This window comes from Heterodontus francisci, chromosome 21 (assembly GCF_036365525.1).
Source record: "Heterodontus francisci isolate sHetFra1 chromosome 21, sHetFra1.hap1, whole genome shotgun sequence".
Taxonomy (NCBI): domain Eukaryota; kingdom Metazoa; phylum Chordata; class Chondrichthyes; order Heterodontiformes; family Heterodontidae; genus Heterodontus; species Heterodontus francisci.
Genome location: NC_090391.1, coordinates 24,102,155 through 24,124,734, shown reverse-complemented (window position 1 = coordinate 24,124,734; position 22,580 = coordinate 24,102,155).

Here is a 22,580-nt window from a genome sequence, read left to right as displayed (position 1 = left end):
CCACAGAAGGAGGCTATTCAGCCCATCGTGTCTGCGCTGGCTGAGAAAACTAGCCGCCCAATCTAAACCCACCTTCCAGCAGGTAGTCCATAGCCTTGCCAGTTACAGCACTTCAGGTACATGTACAGATAGCTTCTAATAGAATTGGGGGTTTCTGCCGCTACCCGCCTTTCCTGGCAGAGAGTTTCAGACACCCACCACCCTCTGGGTGAAAAGATTATTCCTCATGTCCCCTCTAATCCGTCTATCAATCACCTTAAATCTGTGCCCCCTGGTAATGATCTCTCTGTTGGGGAAAACAGGTCCTTCCTGTCTACTCTATATAGACCCCTCATAATTTTGTTCTCCTGAATTAAGTCACTCCTCCGCTTCCTCTGTTCTAAAGAAAACAATTGTGCCTATCCAATCTTTCATCATGGACGCAATTTTCCATCACTGGCAACATTCTTGTAAATCTCCTCTGTACTCTCTCCAGAGCAATTATATCCTTCCTGTAATGTGGTGACCAGAACTGTACACAATACTCCAGCTGTGGCCTAACCAGTGTTTTATACAATTCCAGCATTACATCCCTACTTTTGTATTCTATACCTCGGCCAGTAAAGGAAAGCATTCCATACGCCTTCTTCATCACTCTGTCTACCTTTCCGGCCACCGTTAGGGACCTGTAGACATACACTCCAAGGTCTCTAATTTCTTCAACCCCTCTCAATATCATCCCATTTATTGTGTATTCCCTCGCTTTATTTGCCCTTCCCAAATGCATTCCCTCACACTTCTCCAGACTGACTTCCATTTGTCACTTTTCCGCCTATTCACCCAAACCATTGATATCATTCTCGAGTCTATAGCTATCCTCTTCACTATCGACTACATGACCAATTTTTGTGTTATCAGCAAATTTTCCAATCATGCCTTCCATATTTAATTCCAAAGCATTAATATTTATCACAAATTGCAAGGGACCCATCTCTGAGCCCTGTGGAACGGCACTGGAAACCGCTATCCATTCACAAAAACATCTGCCGACCATCACCCTTTGTTTCCTGACATTGAGACAATTTTGGATCCAACTTGCCACATTCCCCTGTATCTCATGAGCATTTACTTTTCTGACCAGTCTGCCATGTGGGACCTTGTCAAACGCCTTACTAAAATCTATGTAGACCACATCCACTGCACTACCTTTATCAATTCTTCTTGCTACTTCCTCAAGCAATTTAATTAAGTTAGTAAGACAATACCTGACTATCCCAGATTAATCTTTACCTTTCTAAGAGACAGTTTATCGTAGTTCTGAGAATTGATTCTAATAATGTGCCCACCGAGGTCAGACTAAAAGCCTGCTCGGGTCTGGAAATAAAACCCGACCGAACCCAACAGAACCACATTGGACCCGAGCCTGCCCCGGCCCGAGCCTGACCCGACCATATTGCACTCAATGTACTTAGCACTTTTGGATGGAATGGAAGGAAGCTGCAGCATGAACGCGGTGACATCATAGAGACATTCACTTTCTCACTGAGCAGACTCAGAGTCTGTGGAGTCCGGATGCACGTTTCCCTCTTGACGTCCCGGACTCCCAGCTCAGGCAGGCTTTTCAAATTTTGATGCTTACTTACTCAACTTCCCTTTTCCTCCCAGCCGATCAAAAGTTAGCACTGTGTGTGTCTGACTCAGACCCCGCCCGACCCAACCCGAGCTCGAAAGCTGGATCCGGAAGAGCGACCCGACCCGACCTGAACCCGACATATGTCGTCAGATCTTGTCCGGTTTGGGTCGGGTAGCAGGCCTTTAGGTCCGACTAAACAGCCTATAATTATTTTGCTTATCCTTGGCACCATTTGTAAACATTGGTACTACGTTCACAGAGCTCCAATGGCCTTGTACCTCGCCTGCATCTAGTCAGAATCTGAAGATGATCCTCAGAGCATCTGCTATTTCCTCCCTGGCTTGCTTTAACAGCCTGGGATATAATTCAACTGGCCCTGGTGATTTATCAACTTCCATGGATGTCAGACCCTCTATTACTTCCACTCTCATTATGCTTATCATATCTAATATTTCACAGTCCTCCTCTCTAACTACAATGTCTGCATCATCCCTCTCCTTTGTGAAGACAGAGACATAAAACCCATTAAGGACCCTGCCCAGATCTTCTGCATCCACGCATAAACTACCTTGTACATCTCTGATATGCCCTCCCATTTCCTTAGTTATACTTTTATTCTTAATGTACTGATAAACCATCTTTGGATTTTCCTTGATTATACCTGCCAATATTTTTTGGCGTCCTCTCTTTGCTTTTTTAATTACCTTTTTGACTTCACCCCTTCGCTTTCTTTATTCCTCCCGGATTTCGAAAGTATTGTTTGTTTGTGACTGTCATAAGCTTTCTGTATTCTGATTTATCTTACCCTGTATGTTTCTAGATAACCGGGGGCTCTAAATTTGACAACTCGCTGTGCAAGAAGATTCTCTTCATTTTGCCTCTGGTTCTTTGCCAATTACCTTAAATATGCATCTTTTTAATGATGTTGTGAGCACTTTCCTAACAGTTACAGTCCAATTAGTTTAACATCAGTAGTGAATAATGTTTTACAAACAATATTTAGAGAAGATATCAACAGAAACTTGGAGAGATTTGAATTAATGATGGATAGCAAGCACGTACTTGTAGGAACATAAGAGCAGGAGTAGACCATTCAGCCCATCGACCTTGCTCCGTCATTGAGTTAGGTCCTGGCTAATCATCTATCTCAACGCCACATTCCCGTGCTATCCCTGTATCGCTTGATGCCATTTGTCTCCTGAAATCCACTGATTTCAGTCTTGAACATGCTCAGTGTTGATCTTCCACACCCTCTGTGGTAGTGAATTCCAAATATTTACCACCCTCTGAGTAAAGAAATTCTTCTTCATCTCAGTCTTAAATTGCTTACCCATTATTCTGAGATTATGCCCCCTGGTTCAAGACTCACCAGTCAGGGGAAACATCCGATCTGCATTCACCCCGTCACCCCCTGTAAACATTTTGTATGAGATCACTTCTCATTTTTTGAAACTCGGGTGAATACAGGCCCAGTTTTCTCAATCTCTCCTCATACGACAATCCTGCCATCCCAGCGATAATCTGCTGAACCTCAGTTGTACTCCCTGTATGGCGAATATATCCTTCTTTAGGCAAGGAGACCAAGACTGTACACAATACTCCAGGTGTGGTCTCACCAAAGTTGTATGCAATTGCAGCCAGACATCTTTACTCCTGTACTCAAAACCCCTTGAGCTGGAGGCCAACATACTATTTGCCTTCCAAACTGATTGGTGCACCTGCACACTGGCTTTTATGGAATCATGAACAAGGACACCCAGGTCCCTTTGGAAATCAGCACTTCCCAACCTCTCACCAGTCAAAAAATATTCTGTCTTTCTGTTTTTTTTTACCGGAGAGGATCACTTGACACTTATTCATATTATATTCCCGCTGCCATATTCTAGCCCATTCACTTAGCCTGTCCAAATCCGCTTGAAACCTCCTTGCATCCTCTTCACAACTTACTTTCCCACCTCGTTTTGTATTATCAGCAAATTTGTAAATATTAAATTTGGTCCCCTCATCCAAATCATTTATATAGATTGTGAACATCTGTGGCCCAAATGCTGATCCTTGTGGTACCCCCACTCGTAAGAGCCTGCCATCCTGAGAATGAACCGTTTATTCCTACTCTCTCTTTTCTGTCTGTTACCCCATTCTCAATCCATACCAGTATATTACCCCAATCCCATGTGCTGTAATTTTGTTTACTAACCTCCTGTGTGGGACCGTATCAAAAGCCTTCTGTAAATCCAAATACACCACATCCACTGGTACTCCTTTAGTAATGCTGCAAGTAATATCCTCAAAAAACTTCAACAGATTTGTTACACATGATACCCCTTTCATAAATCCACGTTGACTCCGCCAATTTTATCATTATTTTCTGTGTCCAGTTATCAGATCCTTTACAATAGATTCTAACATTTTTCCTATTACTGACGTTAAACTAACAGGTCTGTAGTTCTCATTCTCCCTCTCCCAAAACTTCTTAAATAGTGGGGTTACATTTGCTACTTTCCAGTCTTTAGGATCTCTTCCAGAATCTATAGAATATTGAAAGATACCAAACAATACATCCACCATCTCTATTGCCACCTCCTTCAACACTCTGGGATGTAGCTCATCTGGTGCAAGGATTTATCAACATTCAATCCAGTTAACTTTTCAAGTACGACCTCTTTACTAACATTGATTTGCCAATTTGCCCCTTGTACCTTCATAGTTTCCCTTGTTCAGATTTAACACCCTAGTTTCAAAATTATCACATTCAAATGGAATGTGAAGCTTCATCATAATATGGCCATTATTTCGCAAAAGCACCTTTCCAGCAATGTTATTAACTAATCCTTTCCCGTTACATAAAATAGCCCGATTCTTAGTTAGTCCTTCAGTGTACCGCTCCAGAAGACCATCTCGGAGACACTCTAGTAAAGGCAGATCATACCTCACTCATTTAGAATTAGAACATTACAGCGCAGTACAGGCCCTTCAGCCCTCGATGTTGCACCGACCTGTGAAAACATCTGACCTACACTATTCAATTTTCATCCAGATGTCTATCCAATGACCACTTAAATGCCCTTAAAGTTGGCGAGTCTACTACTGTTGCAGGCAGGGCGTGTCCACGCCCCTACTACTCTCTGAGTAAAGAAACTAACTCTAATATCTTTCCATATCTTTCACCCCTCAACTTAAAGCTATGTCCCCTCGTATTTTCCATCACCATCTGAGGAAAAAGACTCTCACTATCCACCCTATCTAACCCTCTGAGTATCTCATATGTCTCTATTAAGTCACCTCTCCTCTTCCTTCTCTCCAACGAAAACAACCTGAAGTCCCTCAGCCTTACCGAGTAAGACCTTCCCTCCATACCAGGCAACATCCTAGTAAATCTCCTCTGCACCCTTTCCAAAGCTTCCACATCCTTCCTATAATGCGGTGACCAGAACTGCACGCAATAATCCAGGTGCGGCCTCACCAGAGTTTTGTACAGCTGCATCATGACCTCGTGGCTCCGAAACTCGATCCCCCTACTAATAAAAGCTAACACACCAAATGCCTTCTTAACAGCCCTATTAACCTGGGTAGCAACTTTCAGGGATTTATGTACCTGGACACCAAGATCTCTCTGCTCATCTACACAACAAGAATCTTCCCATTAGCCCAGTACTCTGCATTCCTGTTACTCCTTCCAAAGTGATTCACCTCACACTTTTCCGCATTAAACTACATTTGCCATTTCTCAGCCCAGCTCTGCAGCCTATCTATGTCCCTCTGTAACCTACAACATCCTTTGGCACTATCCGCAAATTTACTAACAACCCTTCTACACCCTCATCCAGGTCATTTATAAAAATGACAAACAGCAGTGGCCCCAAAACAGATCCTTGCGGTACACCACTAGTAACTAAACTCCAGGATGAACATTTGCCATCAACCACGACCCTCAGTCTTCTTTCAGCTAGCCAATTTCTGATCCAAAGCTCTAAATCACCTTCAACCCCATACTTCCGTATTTTCTGCAATAGCCTACCGTGGGGAACCTTATCAAACGCCTTACTGAAATCCATATACACCACATCCACTGCTTTACCCTCATCCACCTGTTTGGTCACCTTCTCGAAAAACTCAATAAGGTTTGTGAGGCACGACCTACCCTTCACAAAACCGTGCTGACTATCGCTAATGAACTTATTCTTTTCAAGATGATTATAAATCCTATCTCTTATAACCTTTTCCAGCATTTTACCCACAACCGAAGTAAGGCTCACAGGTCTATAATTACCAGGGCTGTCTCTACTCCCCTTCTTGTACAAGGGGACAACATTTGCTATCATCCAGTCTTCCGGCACTATTCCTGTCGACAATGACGACATAAAAATCAAGGACAAAGGCTCTGCAATCTCCTCCCTGGCTTCCCATAGAATCCTCGGATAAATCCCATCTGGCCCAGGGGACTTATCTATTTTCACACTTTCCAAAATTGCTAACACCTCCTCCTTGTGAACCTCAATCCCATCTAGCCTAGTAGTCTGAATCTCAGTTTTCTCCTCGACAACATTTTCTTTCTCTGCTGTAAATACTGACGAAAAATATTCATTTAACGCTTCCCCTATCTCCTCTGATTCCACACACAACTTCCCACTACTATCCTTGATCGGCCCTAATCTCACTCCAGTCATTCTTTTATTCCTGATATACCTATAGAAAGCCTTCGGGTTTTCCTTGATCCTATCCGCCAATGACTTCTCGTGTCCTCTCCTTGCTGTTCTTAGCTCTCCCTTTAGATCCTTCCTGGCTAGCTTGTAACTCTCAAGCGCCCTAACTGAGCTTTCACGTCTCATCCTAACATAAGCCTTCTTCTTCCTCTTGACAAGCACTTCAACTTCTTTCGTAAACCGTGGCTCCCTCGCTCGACAACTTCCTCCCTGCCTGACAGGTACATACTTATCAAGGACACGCAGTAGTTGCTCCTTGAATAAGCTCCACATTTCGATTGTGCCCATCCCCTGCAGTTTCCTTCCCCATCCTACGCATCCTAAATCTTGCCTAATCGCATCATAATTTCCTTTCCCCCAGCTATAATTCTTGCCCTGCGGTATATACCTGTCCCTGCCCATCGCTAAGGTAAACCTAACCGAATTGTGATCACTATCACCAAAGTGCTCACCTACATCTAAATCTAACACCTGGCCGGGTACATTACCCAGTACCAAATCCAATGTGGCATCGCCCCTGGTTGGCCTGTCTACATACTGTGTCAGAAAACCCTCCTGCACACACTGGATAAAAACTGACCCATCTAAAGTACTCGAACTATAGTATTTCCAGTCAATATTTGGAAAGTTAAAGTCCCCCATAACAACTACCCTGTTACTCTCGCCCCTGTCGAGAATCATCTTCGCTATCCTTTCCTCTACATCTCTGGAACTATTCGGAGTTCTATAGAAAACTCCCAACAGGGTGACCTCTCCATTCCTGTTTCTAACCTCGGCCCATACTACCTCAGTAGACGAGTCTTCAAACGTCCTTTCTGCCGCTGTAATACTCTCCTTGATTAAGAATGCCACCCCCCTCCCCACCTCTTTTACCATCTTCTCTGTTCTCACAAAAACATCTAAATCCCGGAACCTGCAACATCCATTTCTGCCCCTGCTCTACCCATGTCTCCGAAATGGCCACAACATCGAGATCCCAGGTACCAACCCATGCTGCAAGCTCACCCACCTTATTCCGGATGCTCCTGGCTTTGAAGTAGACACATTTTAAACCAAGTTCCTGCTTGCCAGTGCCCTCTTGCGTCCTTGTAACCTTATCCCTGACCTCACTACTCTCAACATCCTGTACACTGGTACTACAATTTAGGTTCCTATTCCCCTGCTGAATTAGTTTAAACCCCCCCGAAGAGCACTAGCAAATCTCCCCCCCCCCCCCCCAGGATATTGGTACCCCTCTGGTTCAGGTGAAGACCATCCTGTTTGTCGAGGTCCCACCTACCCCAGAAAGAGCCCCAATTATCCAGGAATCCAAAACCCTCCCTCCTACACCATCCCTGCAGCCACGTGTTCAACTCCTCTCTCTCCCTATTCCTCGCTTCGCTAGCACGTGGCACGGGCAACAACCCAGAGATAACAACTCTGTTTGTTCTCGCTCGAAGCTTCCACCTGAATTTCTGCCTTAAATCCCCATCTCTCTTCCTACATATGTCGTTGGTGCCTATGTGGACCACGACTTGGGGCTGCTCCCCCTCCCCCTTAAGGATCGCAAAAACACGATCCGAGACATCACGAACCCTGGCACCTGGGAGCCAACACACCAACCGTGAGTCTCTCTCGTTCCCACAGAACCTCCTATCTGTTCCCCTAACAATGGAGTCCCCAATGAGTAATGCTCTTCTCCTCTTCCCCTTTCCCTTCTGAGCAACAGGGACAGACTCTGTGCCAGAGACCTGTACCCCATTGCTTACCCCTGGTAATTCGTCCCCCTCAACAGTATCCAAAACGGTACACCTGTTGTTGTGGGAATCGGCCACAGGGGATCCCTGCACTGCCTGCTGGTTCCCTCTCCTTCCCTGCCGGTAACCGATCTACCTACTTCTTTTACCTGAGGTCTGACTGCCTCCCTGTAACTCCTCTCAATAACCCCCTCCGCCTCCTGAATGATCCGAAGTTCATCCAGCTCCAGCTCCAGTTCCCTAACGCGGTTCTCGAGGAGCTGGAGTTGGGTGCACTTCCCGCAGATGCAGTCAGCAGGGACACTCTTGGCGACCCTTACCTCCCACATACTGCAGGAGGAACATTCAACTGCCTTAACCTCCATTCCCACTATTCTAAATTCCCAACAAATCTACTGAAAAACCAAAAAAAAAAGTCAAAACTTGTTAGGTTAGCAATCCGACGGACAGAACATTTTAAATAAAAAGCTTACCTTATCAACACACTAGAGTCCTTTCTTTTGGTTAGAGGAGGAGGGCGGGTGGGAGACACTACACGTGTGTTGTCTCGGGTACAGCCACCGCCCAAATATATAGTTTTTACTTACCCAGCAGTCCCCTGGTCCTCCGAAAACAAAAGGGAATTAACTTTAACTTACACTGAAACTGACCTCAAAGCTGCAAGTTCGCGCCGCACCTCCGCTCCTGTCAAAGTAAGAAAGTGATTTTAAACCGCCCAAATATATAGTTTTTACTTACCCAGCAGTCCCCTGGCCCCTGAGCTGGAAGCTCCCTAGGAAGCTCCCTTGCTGTTCAACTCTATCCATGGCCATATGCTCCCATCCCTAACGTTTTCTCCCCCAATCTGCCCTCTTAAACTGTTTAAATTCCCCTGGCTCTTTAAATCAGTTCATTTTAGCCCTATCTAAAGGCTAACAGTTAGTTTAGTGTATGTTACCTGGGCCCACTGCCCTCCCCCAGCCACACCTGCTCTTTGTTTTCTCAATGAAATTGATCCGGATGAAACTGACGAGCACAGCTGCTGATTCTTCAATCTCCGATACTGCTGTCCTCACTGCCCAGAGTGTCTGCAGCCACGGCGTGCGGTAAGACCGTTGAGGTGAAGAAGGAGCAGCGGGAACCGAGAGAAGTCGTGAGAAAAGGTGCCCCGAACACCCAAAAAATCCACGAACGGCCCTCCCGGCCGCAACTTCAAAGCGCCCGCGGGAGATGGCTCGGAGAGCATCTGTAGCGCACTGTCGGCAATGCTGCATGCCTTTATTTAAACCACTGCAAAAAAAAAAAACCCTTAGCAAATGTAATCACCTCTAAGTCTGCCAAATGATGCTTCACCTCCCGAAGGACGTGGATGAGCTTTCGGGACGTCGATGGTGGGCACTGAGGAAATGACTTATTACCTGCACCAGCTTCCCCCCCCTTCCACCCCCCGTCCCCTTCCCTGCTCCACTCTCTCAGCTCACCCCCTTACAACCCCGTCCCAGCCCGCCTACCCTCGCACCATCTTCACCCCGCACCCCCTTCCCCTGCACCCCGCCACCCCCTCCCTCAACCCCTCCCCCTTGCATCCCCTCCTCCCACCGGCACCATCCTACACCTGTGTAGGGGCCCCAGCAACCCCACTGCCTTGTGGGCGTCTCGGAAGAGACCAAGGCTCAGGGAGTAAACCCGAACAGATAATCCAGAGCGGAACCCTGTAGGCGGTCATGTGTCACCTTTGGCATGTTTCCTGCAGTTCCTGCAGCCATACTGGTGCCAAACGTCATGTCCTGCACTCCTTTGGACCCCACCAGAAAGGCCGAGAGGGGGGTTTTGACGACTGGGCAACTCTCAACCTCCATAAATTTGCCCAGGCATGCGCCATGGAGAGGTCACTCCATAGTTGCCTCACAGCGACTAAAACAACACGGAAGGCAGCAGTTACGGGTTATAAGTCCAGATAAATTGGCGTAGAAACTGGGCGCCACGGCCTTTGTCGGTGGAAGAGGTCATTGCACCTCACTGGACAGCTACCGCCCGCCTCAAACCGGGCATCCCCCGGTCAATCAGGTTCAGTCCCGCCACAGTCTGCCTGCTTCAATGGGTGCTTGGAGTTCAGGGTCATTGCCCGAAAGGTGGACTGATGCACCGCACCAAACAACATGAAAAAAGGAAAGAAGGTACCAGCCCTTCGCTTTGCAAGCTGGAACGTCAGAACTATGTGTCCTGGCCTGTCGGAAGACCTTACTCAAATCAACGATTCTCGGAAGACCGCCATCATTAACAACGAGCTCAGTAGATTCAATGTGGACATTGCAGCACTTCAGGAGACTCGCCTCCCCGCGAGTGGTTTTCTAGCAGAGCAAGACCACACCTTCTTCTTGCAGGGAAGGTATCCTGAAGAACCAAGACAGCATGGAGTGGGCTTCGCCATCAGAAACTCCTTGCTCAGCATGATAGAGCCTCCCTCAAATGGCTCGCAATGCATACTGTCCATCCGACTGCTCACCACCTCTGGTCCAGCACACCTACTCAGCATCTATGCTGCAACACTCTGCTCCCCACCTGAAGCTACAGACCAGTTCTATGAACAACTCCATAACATCATTAGCAGCATCCCCAACACCGAACACCTATTCCTGCTGGGGAACTTTAATGCCAGGGTTGGGGCCGACCATGACTCATGGCCCTCCTGCCTTGGTCGCTATGGCGTTGGAAGGATGAATGAGAACGGGCAGAGACTGCTTGAGTTGTGTACCTATCATAACCTCTGCATCACCAACTCGTTCTTTCACACTAAACCCTGTCACCAGGTTACATGGAGGCACCCAAGATCGCGTCTTTGGCACCAGCTAGACCTCATTGTCACAAGGCGAGCCGCCTTAAACAGTGTTCAAATCACACGCAGCTTCCACAGTGCGGACTGCGACACCGACCACTCCCTGGTGTGCAGCAAGGTTAGACTCAGACCAAAGAAGTTGCATCATTCCAAGCAGAAGGGCCACCCGCGCATCAACACGAGCAGAATTTCTCACCCACAGCTGTTACAAAAAATTCCAAATTCACTTGTAACAGCCCTTCAAAACACTCCCACAGGGGATGCTGAGACCAAGTGGACCCACATCAGAGACGCCATCTATGAGTCAGCTTTGACCACCTACGGCAAAAGTGCGAAGAGAAATGCAGACAGGTTTCAATCTCATAATGAAGAGCTGGAACCTGTCATTGCCGCTAAGCGCATTGCTCTGTTGAACGACAAGAAAGCCCCCAGCGATTTAACATCCGCAGCACTTAAAGCAGCCAGAAGTACTGCTCAAAGAACAGCTAGGCGTTGCGCAAACGACTACTGGCAACACCTATGCAGTCATATTCAGCTGGCCTCAGACACCGGAAACATCAGAGGAATGTATGATGGCATGAAGAGAGCTCTTGGGCCAACCATCAAGAAGATCGCCCCCCTCAAATCTAAATAGGGGGACATAATCACTGACCAACGCAAACAGATGGACCGCTGGGTTGAGCACTACCTAGAACTGTACTCCAGGGAGAATGCTGTCACTCAGACTGCCCTCAATGCAGCCCAGCCTCTACCAGTCATGGATGAGCTGGACATACAGCCAACCAAATCGGAACTCAGTGATGCCATTGATTCTCTAGCCAGCGGAAAAGCCCCTGGGAAGGACAGCATTACCCCTGAAATAATCAAGAGTGCCAAGCCTGCTATACTCTCAGCACTACATGAACTGCTATGCCTGTGCTGGGACAAGGGAGTAGTACCCCCAGGACATGCGCGATGCCAATATCATCACCCTCTATAAAAACAAAGGTGACCGCGGTGACTGCAACAACTACTGTGGAATCTCCCTGCTCAGCATAGTGGGGAAAGTCTTTGCTCGAGTCGCTCTGAACAGGCTCCAGAAGCTGGCCGAGCGCGTCTACCCTGAGGCACAGTGTGGCTTTCGTGCAGAGATCGACCATTGACATTCTGTTCTCCCTTCGTCAGATACAGGAGAAATGCCATGAACAACAGATGCCCCTCTACATTGCATTCATTGATCTCCCCAAAGCCTTTGACCTCGTCAGCAGACGTGGTCTCTTCAGACTACTAGAAAAGATCAGATGTCCACCAAAGCTACTAAGTATCATCACCTCATTCCATGACAATTTGAAAGGCACAATTCAACATGGTGGCTCCTCATCAGAGCCCTTTCCTATCCTGAGTGGAGTGAAACAGGGCTGTGTTCTCGCACCCACACTTTTTGGGATTTTCTTCTCCCTGCTGCTTTCACATACGTTCAAATCCTCTGAAGAAGGAATTTTCCTCCACACAAGATCAGGGGGGAGGTTGTTCAACCTTGCCCGTCTAAGAGCGAAGTCCAAAGTACGGAAAGTCCTCATCAGAGAACTCCTCCTTGCTGACGATGCTGCTTTAACATCTCACACTGAAGAGTGCCTGCAGAGTCACATCGACAGGTTTGCAGCTGCCTGCAATGAATTTGGCCGAACCATCAGCCTCAAGAAAACGAACATCATGGGGCAGGACATCAGAAATGCTCCATCCATCAATATTGGCGACCGCGCTCTGGAAGTGGTTCAAGAGTTCACCTACCTAGGCTCAACTATCACCAGTAACCTGTCTCTAGATGCAGAAATCAACAAGCGCATGGGTGAGGCTTCCACTGCTATGTCCAGACTGGCCAAGAGAGTGTGGGAAAATGGCGCACTGACACGGATCACAAAAGTCCGAGTGTATCAGGCCTGTGTCCTCAATACCTTGCTCTACGGCAGCGAGGCCTGGACAACGTATGCCAGCCAAGTGCGACGTCTCAATTCATTCCATCTTCGCTGCCTTCGGAGAATACTTGGCATCAGGTGGCAGGACTATATCTCCAACACAGAAGTCTTTGAAGCGGCCAACACCCCCAGCTTATACACACTCCTGAGTCAGCAGCGCTTGAGATGGCTTGGCCATGTGAGCCGCATGGAAGATGCCAGGATCCCCAAAGACAGATTGTACAGCGAGCTCGCCACTGGTATCAGACCCACCGGCCATCCATGTCTCCGCTATAAAGACGTCTGCAAACGCGACATGAAATCGTGAGACATTGATCACAAGTCGTGGGAGTCAGTTGCCAGCAATCGCCAGAGCTGGCGGGCAGCCATAATGACAGGGCTAAATTGTGGCGAGTCGAAAAGACTTAGTAGTTGGCAGGAAAAAAGACAGAGGTGCAAGGGGAGAGCCAACTGTGCAACAGCCCCGACAAACAAATTTCTCTGCAGCACCTGTGGAAGAGCCTGTCACTCCAGTATTGGCCTTTATAGACACTCCAGGCGCTGCTTCACAAACCACTGACCACCTCCAGGCGCTTATCCATTGTCTCTCGAGATAAGGAGGCCCCAAAGAAAAAAAGAAAAAGAAGTCCCCTGGTCCTCCGAAAACAAAATTGAATTAACTTTAACTTACACTGAAACTGACCTCCCAGCTGTAAGTTCGCTCTGCACCTCTGCTTCTGTCAAAGTAAGAAAGTGATTTTAAACCGCCCAAATATATAGTTTTTACTTACCCAGCAGTCCCCTGGTCCTCCGAAAACAAAAGGGAATTAACTTTAACTTGCACTGAAACTGACCTCCCAGCTGCAAGTTTGCTCTGCACCTCCGCTTCTGTCAAAGTAAGAAAGTGATTTTACCCGCCCAAATATATAGTTTTTACTTACCCAGCAATCCCCTGGTCCTCAGAAAACAAAAGGGAATTAACTTTAACTTGCACTGAAACTGACCTCCCAGCTGCAAGTTTGCTCCGCACCTCCGCTTCTGTCGAAGTAAGAAAGTGATTTTAAACAGCCCAAATATATAGTTTTTACTTATCCAGCAGTCCCCTGGTCCTCCGAAAACGAAAGGGAATTAACTTTAACTTACACTGAAACTGGCCTCCCAGCTGTAAGTTAGCTCTGCACCTCCGCTTCTGTCAAAGTAAGAAAGTGATTTTAAACCGCCTAAATATATAGTTTTTACTGACCCAGCAGTCCCCTGGTCCTCCGAAAACAAAAGGGAATTAACTTTAACTTACACTGAAACTGACCTCCCAGCTGCAAAGTTCGCTCCGCACCTCTGCTCCTGTCAAAGTAAGAAAGTGATTTTAAACAGCCCAAATATATAGTTTTTACTTGCCCAGCAGTCCCCTTGTCCTCCGAAAACAAAAGGGAATTAACTTTAACTTACACTGAAACTGACCTCCCAGCTGCAAGTTCGCGCCGCACCTCCGGTTCTGTCAAAGTAAGAAAGTGCTTTTAAACAGCCCAAATATATAGTTTTTACTTACCCAGCAGTCCGCTGGTCCTCCGAAAACAAAAGGGAATTAACCTTAACTTACACTGAAACTGACCTCCCAGCTGCAAGTTCGCGCCGCACCTCCCGTTCTGTCAAAGTAAGAAAGTGATTTTAAACCGCCCAAATATATAGTTTATACTTACCCAGCAGTCCCCTGGTCCTCCGAAAACAAAAGGGAATTATTCTAACTTACACTGAAACTGACCTCCCAGCTGTAAGTTAGCTCTGCACTTCCGCTTCTGTCAAAGTAAGAAAGTGATTTTACCCGCCCAAATATATAGTTTTTACTTACCCAGCAGTCCCCTGGTCCTCAGAAAACAAAAGGGAATTAACTTTAACTTGCACTGAAACTGACCTCCCAGCTGCAAGTTTGCTCCGCACCTCCGCTTCTGTCGAAGTAAGAAAGTGATTTTAAACAGCCCAAATATATAGTTTTTAATTATCCAGCAGTCCCCTGGTCCTCCGAAAACGAAAGGGAATTAACTTTAACTTACACTGAAACTGGCCTCCCAGCTGTAAGTTAGCTCTGCACCTCCGCTTCTGTCAAAGTAAGAAAGTGATTTTAAACCGCCTAAATATATAGTTTTTACTGACCCAGCAGTCCCCTGGTCCTCCGAAAACAAAAGGGAATTAACTTTAACTTACACTGAAACTGACCACCCAGCTGCAAAGTTCGCTCCGCACCTCTGCTCCTGTCAAAGTAAGAAAGTGATTTTAAACAGCCCAAATATATAGTTTTTACTTAGCCAGCAGTCCCCTTGTCCTCCGAAAACAAAAGGGAATTAACTTTAACTTACACTGAAACTGACCTCCCAGCTGCAAGTTCGCGCCGCACCTCCGGTTCTGTCAAAGTAAGAAAGTGCTTTTAAACAGCCCAAATATATAGTTTTTACTTACCCAGCAGTCCCCTGGTCCTCCGAAAACAAAAGGGAATTAACCTTAACTTACACTGAAACTGACCTCCCAGCTGCAAGTTCGCGCCGCACCTCCCGTTCTGTCAAAGTAAGAAAGTGATTTTAATCCGCCCAAATATATAGTTTTTACTTACCTAGCAGTCCCCTGGTCTGAATAAACTTGAATAAGGGAAACTATTTGGGCATGAAAACTGAGCTAGCTGAAGTGAACTGGGTTACAAGGCCTGGCAATACATAATTAGAGAAGCAGTGGCAGAAATTTATGGGAATATTTCAAAATACTCCAGAATAAGTTTATTCCTGCTATAAGGGGGCGGACCCACCGTCTGCGGTTAATTAACGAAGTTAAGGAAAACTTGACACTGAAGGAAAAGGCTTTTCATTGTGCAGAAATAAGTGGCAGTTTTAATGATTGGTCAGAATATAAAGAACAGCAGACAATGACTGAAGGGTTAATCAGGAGAAAGACATTAGAGTATCAGAGGAAGCTAGCTAGAAATGTCAAAATGGATAGCAAGAGTTTCTACAGGTATTTAAAAAGGACAAGAATAAGTAAAGAGAGTGTTGGTCCTCTGGACAGCGAGAATGCAAAGTTAATGGTATATAATAAGGAAACGGCGGAGGCAATGAACAAATATTTAGCTTCTGTCTTCACTATAGAGAATGCACGAAACATTCCAGTAATAGCTGTAAATCAGGAGGTGGAAGGAATAGAGGAAGTTGGAGAAAATACAATTGCCAGGGAAGCATCACTGAACAAACTGATGGAGTTGTGGGCTGACAAGTCCCCGGGTCCTGATGGACTTCATCCTAGGGCCTTAAAAGATGTGGCTAATGAGGTAGTAGATGTGTGGGTGTTATTTTTTCAAAACTCGCGAGATTCTGGAAAGGGTCCATCAGACTGGAAATTAGCAAATATAATCCCTCTATTCAAGAAGAGGGGGAGGCAGAAAACAGGTAACTATAGGCCAGTTAGCTTGACATCTGTCATGGGGAATGTGTTAGAATCGATCATTAAGGAGGCTTTCGCTGGGCACTTAAGAAAAACTCAAGGTAATCGCGAATATACAGCATGGTTTTGTGAAAGGGAAATCATGTTTAACCAATTTATTGAAGTTCTTTGAAGGAGTAACATGCGATATGGATAAAGGGGAGCCCTTTGACAGACTGCGCTTGGATTTCCAGAAGGCATTAGACTAGGTGCCACATAAAAGGTGATTGCACAAAGTAGGAGCTCATGTGTAGGGGATAACATATTAGCTTGGATCGAAGATTGGCCATTTTCAGAAAACAGTAAGTATGCATAAATGGGTCATTTTCAGATTAGCAAGATGTGACGAGTGGAGTCCATCAGGGTGCTGGGGCCTCAACTTTTTACAATTTATATTAATGACCTAGATGAGGGAAGCGATGGCATGGTAGCTAAATTTGCAGGTGGTACAAAGATAGGTAGGAAAGTATGTTGTGAAGAGGACATAAGGAGGTTGCAGACCGATAAAGATAGGTTGAGTGAGTGGGCAAAAATGTGGCAGATGGAGTATAATGTGGGAAAATGTGAAGTTGTTCACTTTGGTAGGACGACTGCAAAATTCCGAGGTGCTTAGGGATCTAGGTGTTCTAGTGCATGAGTCACAAACAGTTAGTTGGTAGGTACAGCAAGTAATAAAGAAGGCGAATGGAATTCTATCCTTTATTACAAGAGGAATTGAAAATAAAACTCAGCATGTGATGCTTCAGTTATACAGGGCATTGGTGAGACCACATGTCGAATACTGTCTATAGTTTTGGTCTCCTTATTTAAGGGAGGATGTGAATACTTTGGAGGCGGTTCAGAGGTAGTTTACTAGATTGATAATAGGAATGAGCGGGTTGTCTTATGAGGAAAAGTTGGACAGACAGGCTTGTTTTCACTGGAGTTTAGAAGAGTTAGGGGAGACTTGATTGAGCTTTACAAGAATCTGAAAGGTCTTGACAAGGTGGATGTGGAAAGGATGTTTCCTCTTGTGGGCGAGTCCAGAACTTGGGAGCACTGTTTTGAAATTATGGGTTGCCCCTTCAGGACAGAGATGAGGAGAACATTTTTCTCTCAGAGGGTTGTGTGACTTTTGAACTCTCTGCCACAGAAGGTCGTGGAGGCGGGGTCATTGAATATTTTTAAGGTGGAGGTAGAGAGATTCTTGTTAGTCAAGAGAATGAAAGGCTATCGGGGTAAGATGGGAGAGAGGAATTCAAAACACAACCAGATCAGCCATGTTATTATTGAACTTCAGAGAAGGCTCGAGGGGCCGAATGGCCTACTTCTGCTCCTCATTCGTATGTGTGTACTTTTGCACTCAACTTACAGGTGAGGAGCTTTTGACTTACTTCTGCTATTGTAAAGTTAGTAGAATGCTGTGGATGGTTTTCTGGAGGTTGTGTTATGAGCTGCTGCAGAGATTCAGGGACGACAGAGGATTTTCTGACCCAACTCTGGACGAGGTAAGGGAACTGTAGTTACAGTGTCTCTGGGTCTGTAACATGACCAACACATGGAGCAGAGGCTGCAGAGAGGGGAAGCTCTTTAAAGAGGGAGGAGGAGGGGTCTCTGCCCTCCCCACCCTGGGATTTCCAATCGCAAAAAGAGCAGTGGTCCCAATTGCGAGCCCTGAGGAACACCACTGTATACTCGCATTGAGTCTGAACAACAACTTTTCACCACTTCTCTCTGTTTAATATTCCTTAGCCAATGTTATATCCACACTGTCATTGCCCCTTTCGTCCATAGGGTTCAGTTTCCTTAACCTGTCTATTGAATGACACTTGATCAAACACAGTTGAAAGTCCATATATATATATATATATATATATATATATAACCTCAATCACACCACCCTTATCAAACCTTTCCATTGTTTTATCAAAGGCTTCCATAAAGTTTACCTCACCATCACCTCTCCCCACTTCTCCACTGATTTTAAATTATCAGACTGCTTATGCGACATCCAGAACTGGATGAGCAGAAATTTCCTCCAATTAAATATTGGGAAGACTGAAGCCATTGTTTTGACTCTCCACTCCAACTCTGTTACCTTGCTATTGATTCCATTACTCTCCCTGTTAACGGTCTCAGATTCAAACAGTCTGTTTGCAACGTTGGTGTCACATTTGACCACAAAATGAGATTTAACCTCATTTTCAGGATATCATTTCAACCGTCTATTTCCACCTCAGTAACATCGACAACTTCACCCCTGTCGCAGTCCATCTGCTGCTGAAACTTCACAGTGCCCCAGGCCGGGCAGGGCTCTAGTACAGTCAGGACAGTGCCCCATGCTGGACAGTGCTCCAGTGTGAGCAGCACAGTGCCCCATGCTGGGCAGGACTCTAGTGTGGTCAGGACAGTGCCCCATGCTGGACAGTGAAATAGTGTGGTCAGCACGGTTCCCCATGTTGGGCAGGGATCTAGTTTGATCAGCACAGTGCCCCATGCTGGACAGTGCACTAGTGTGGCCAGCACAGTGCCCCATGCTAAGCAGGGCTCTAGTGTGATCAGCACAGTGCCCCATGCTGGACACGGCACTAATGTGTTCAACACAGTGCCCAATGCTGGGAAGAGATCGAATGTGGTCAGCGCAGTGCCCATGCTGGACAGTGCACTAGTGTGGTCAGCACAGTGCCCCATGCTGGACAGGGCTCAAGCATGGTCAGTACAGTTCCCGATTCTGGAAAGTGATCTAATGTGGTCAGCACAGTGCCCCATGCTGCACAAGACTCCAGTGTGGTCAGCACTGTAACCCATTCAGGGCAGGGCTCTAGTGTGGTCAGCTCAGTGCCCCATGCTTGGCAGGACTCTAGTGTGGTTAGCACAGTGCCCCATGCTGGACAGGGCTCTAGTGTGGTCAACACAGTGCCCCATGCTAAGCAGGGCTCTAGTCTGGTTAGCACAGTGCCCCATGCTGGGAAGGGATCGAATGCGGTCAGCACAGTGCCCCATGCTGAACAGTGCACTAGTGTGGTCAGCACAGTGCCCCTTGCTGGGCAGGAATTTCGTGTGGTCAGCACAGTGCCCCATGCTGGGCAGGATTCTAGTGTGGACAACACAGTGCCCCATTCTGGGAAGGGATCTACTGTGGTCAGCGCTGTGCCCCATGCTGGAAAGACTAGTGTGGTCAGCGCAGTGCCCCATGCTAGAAAGACTCTAGTGTGGTCAGCACAGTGCCCCATGCTGGATAGGACTCTACTGTGGTCAGCATAGTGCCCCATGCTGGGCAGGGCTCTAGTGTGCTGATCACAGTGCCCCATGCTGGACAGGCCTCTAGTGTGGTTATCAAAGAGCCCCATGCTGGACAGGACTCTACTGTGGTCAGCACAGTGCCCCATGCTGGAAAGACAAGTGTGGTCAGCACAGTGCCCCATGCTAGAAAGACTCTAGTGCGGTCAGCACAGTGCCCCATGCTGGGCAGGGCTCTAGTGTGGTGATCACAGTGCCCCATGCTGGACAGGACGCTAGTGTGATCAGCACAGTGCCCCATGCTGGGTAGGGCTCCAGTGTGATCAGAACAGTGCCCCATGCGGGACAGTGAAATAGTGTGGTCAGCACGGTTCCCCATATTGGGCAGGTATCTAGTGTGGTCAGCACAGTGCCCCATGCTGGACAGTGCACTAGTGTGGCCAGCACAGTGCCCCATGCTGGGCAGGTCTCTAGTGTGGTCAGCACAGTGCCCCATGCTGGACATGGCACTAGTGTGTTCAACACAGTGCCCTATGCTGGGAAGGGATCGAATGTGGTCAGCACAGTGCCCCATGCTGGGCAGTGCACTAGTGTAATCAGCACAGTGCTCCATGCTGGGCAGGATTCTAGTGTGGTCAGCACAGTGACCCATGCTGGGAAGGCATCGAATGTGGTCAGCACAGTGCCCCATGCTGGACAGTGCACAAGCGTGGTCAGCACAGTGCCCCATGCTGGACAGGGCTCAAGCATGGTCAGTACAGTTCCCGATTCTGGGAAGTGATCTAATGTGGTCAGCACAGTGCCCCATGCTGCACAAGACTCCAGTGTGGTCAGCACTGTAACCCATTCAGGGCAGGGCTCTAGTGTGGTCAGCTCAGTGCCCCATGCTTGGCAGGACTCTAGTGTGGTTAGCACAGTGCCCCATGCTGGACAGGGCTCTAGTGTGGTCAACACAGTGCCCCATGCTAAGCAGGGCTCTAGTCTGGTTAGCACAGTGCCCCATGCTGGGAAGGGATCGAATGCGGTCAGCACAGTGCCCCATGCTGAACAGTGCACTAGTGTGGTCAGCACAGTGCCCCTTGCTGGGCAGGAATTTCGTGTGGTCAGCACAGTGCCCCATGCTGGGCAGGATTCTAGTGTGGACAACACAGTGCCCCATTCTGGGAAGGGATCTACTGTGGTCAGCGCTGTGCCCCATGCTGGAAAGACTAGTGTGGTCAGCGCAGTGCCCCATGCTAGAAAGACTCTAGTGTGGTCAGCACAGTGCCCCATGCTGGATAGGACTCTACTGTGGTCAGCATAGTGCCCCATGCTGGGCAGGGCTCTAGTGTGCTGATCACAGTGCCCCATGCTGGACAGGCCTCTAGTGTGGTTATCAAAGAGCCCCATGCTGGACAGGACTCTACTGTGGTCAGCACAGTGCCCCATGCTGGAAAGACAAGTGTGGTCAGCACAGTGCCCCATGCTAGAAAGACTCTAGTGCGGTCAGCACAGTGCCCCATGCTGGGCAGGGCTCTAGTGTGGTGATCACAGTGCCCCATGCTGGACAGGACGCTAGTGTGATCAGCACAGTGCCCCATGCTGGGTAGGGCTCCAGTGTGATCAGAACAGTGCCCCATGCGGGACAGTGAAATAGTGTGGTCAGCACGGTTCCCCATATTGGGCAGGTATCTAGTGTGGTCAGCACAGTGCCCCATGCTGGACAGTGCACTAGTGTGGCCAGCACAGTGCCCCATGCTGGGCAGGTCTCTAGTGTGGTCAGCACAGTGCCCCATGCTGGACATGGCACTAGTGTGTTCAACACAGTGCCCTATGCTGGGAAGGGATCGAATGTGGTCAGCACAGTGCCCCATGCTGGGCAGTGCACTAGTGTAATCAGCACAGTGCTCCATGCTGGGCAGGATTCTAGTGTGGTCAGCACAGTGACCCATGCTGGGAAGGCATCGAATGTGGTCAGCACAGTGCCCCATGCTGGACAGTGCACAAGCGTGGTCAGCACAGTGCCCCATGCTGCACAAGACTCTAGTGTGGTCAGCACTGTAACCCATTCAGGGCAGGACTCTAGTGTGGTCAGCACAGTGCCCCATGCTGGGCAGGATTCTAGTGTGGTCAGCACAGTGACCCATGCTGGGAAGGGATAGAATGCGGTCAGCACAGTGCCCCATGCTGGACAGTGCAGTGTGGTAAGCACAGTGCCCCTTGCTGGGCAGGGCTCTAGTGTGGTCCACACAGTGCCCCATGCTGGACAGGGATCTAATGTGGTCAGCACAGTGCCCCATGCTGGAAAGACTAGTGTGGTCAGCACAGTGCCCCATGCTGGATAGGACTGTACTGTGGTCAGCACAGTGCCCTATGCTGGGCAGGGCTCTCGTGTGGTGATCACAGTGCCCCATGCTGAACAGGACGCTAGTATGATCAGCACAGTGCCCCATGCTGGGTAGGGCTCCAGTGTGATCAGAACAGTGCCCAATGCTGGGCAGGGCTCTAGTGTGCTGATCACAGTGCCCCATGCTGGACAGGCCTCTAGTGTGATTATCAAAGAGCCCCATGCTGGACAGGCATCTACTATGGTCAGCACAGTGCCCCATGCTGGGCAGGGCACTAGTGTGGTTAGCACAGTGCCTCATTCTGGACAGGACTCTAGTGTGGTCAGCACAGTGCCCCATGCTGGGTCGGGCTCAAATGAGGTGATCACAGTGCCCCATGCTGGACAGGACTCTACTGTGGTCAGCACAGTGCCCCATGCTGGGCAGGGCTCTAGTGTGGTGATCACAGTGCCCCATGCCAGACAGGACTCTAGTGTGATCAGAACAGTGCCCCATGCTGGGTCGGGCTCTATTGTGATCAGAACAGTGCCCCATGCTGGGTAGGGCTCTAGTGTGGTCAGCACAGTGCCCCATGCTGACAGGGCTCTAGTGTGGTCAGCACAGTGCCCCATGCTTGGCAGGGCTCTATTGTGATCAGAACAGTGCCCCATGCTGGGTAGGGCTCTATTGTGATCAGAACAGTGCCCCATGCTGGGTAGGGCTCCAGTGTGATCAGCACAGTGCCCCATGCTGGGCTGGGCTCTAGTGTGGTGTTCACAGTGCCCCATGCTGGGCA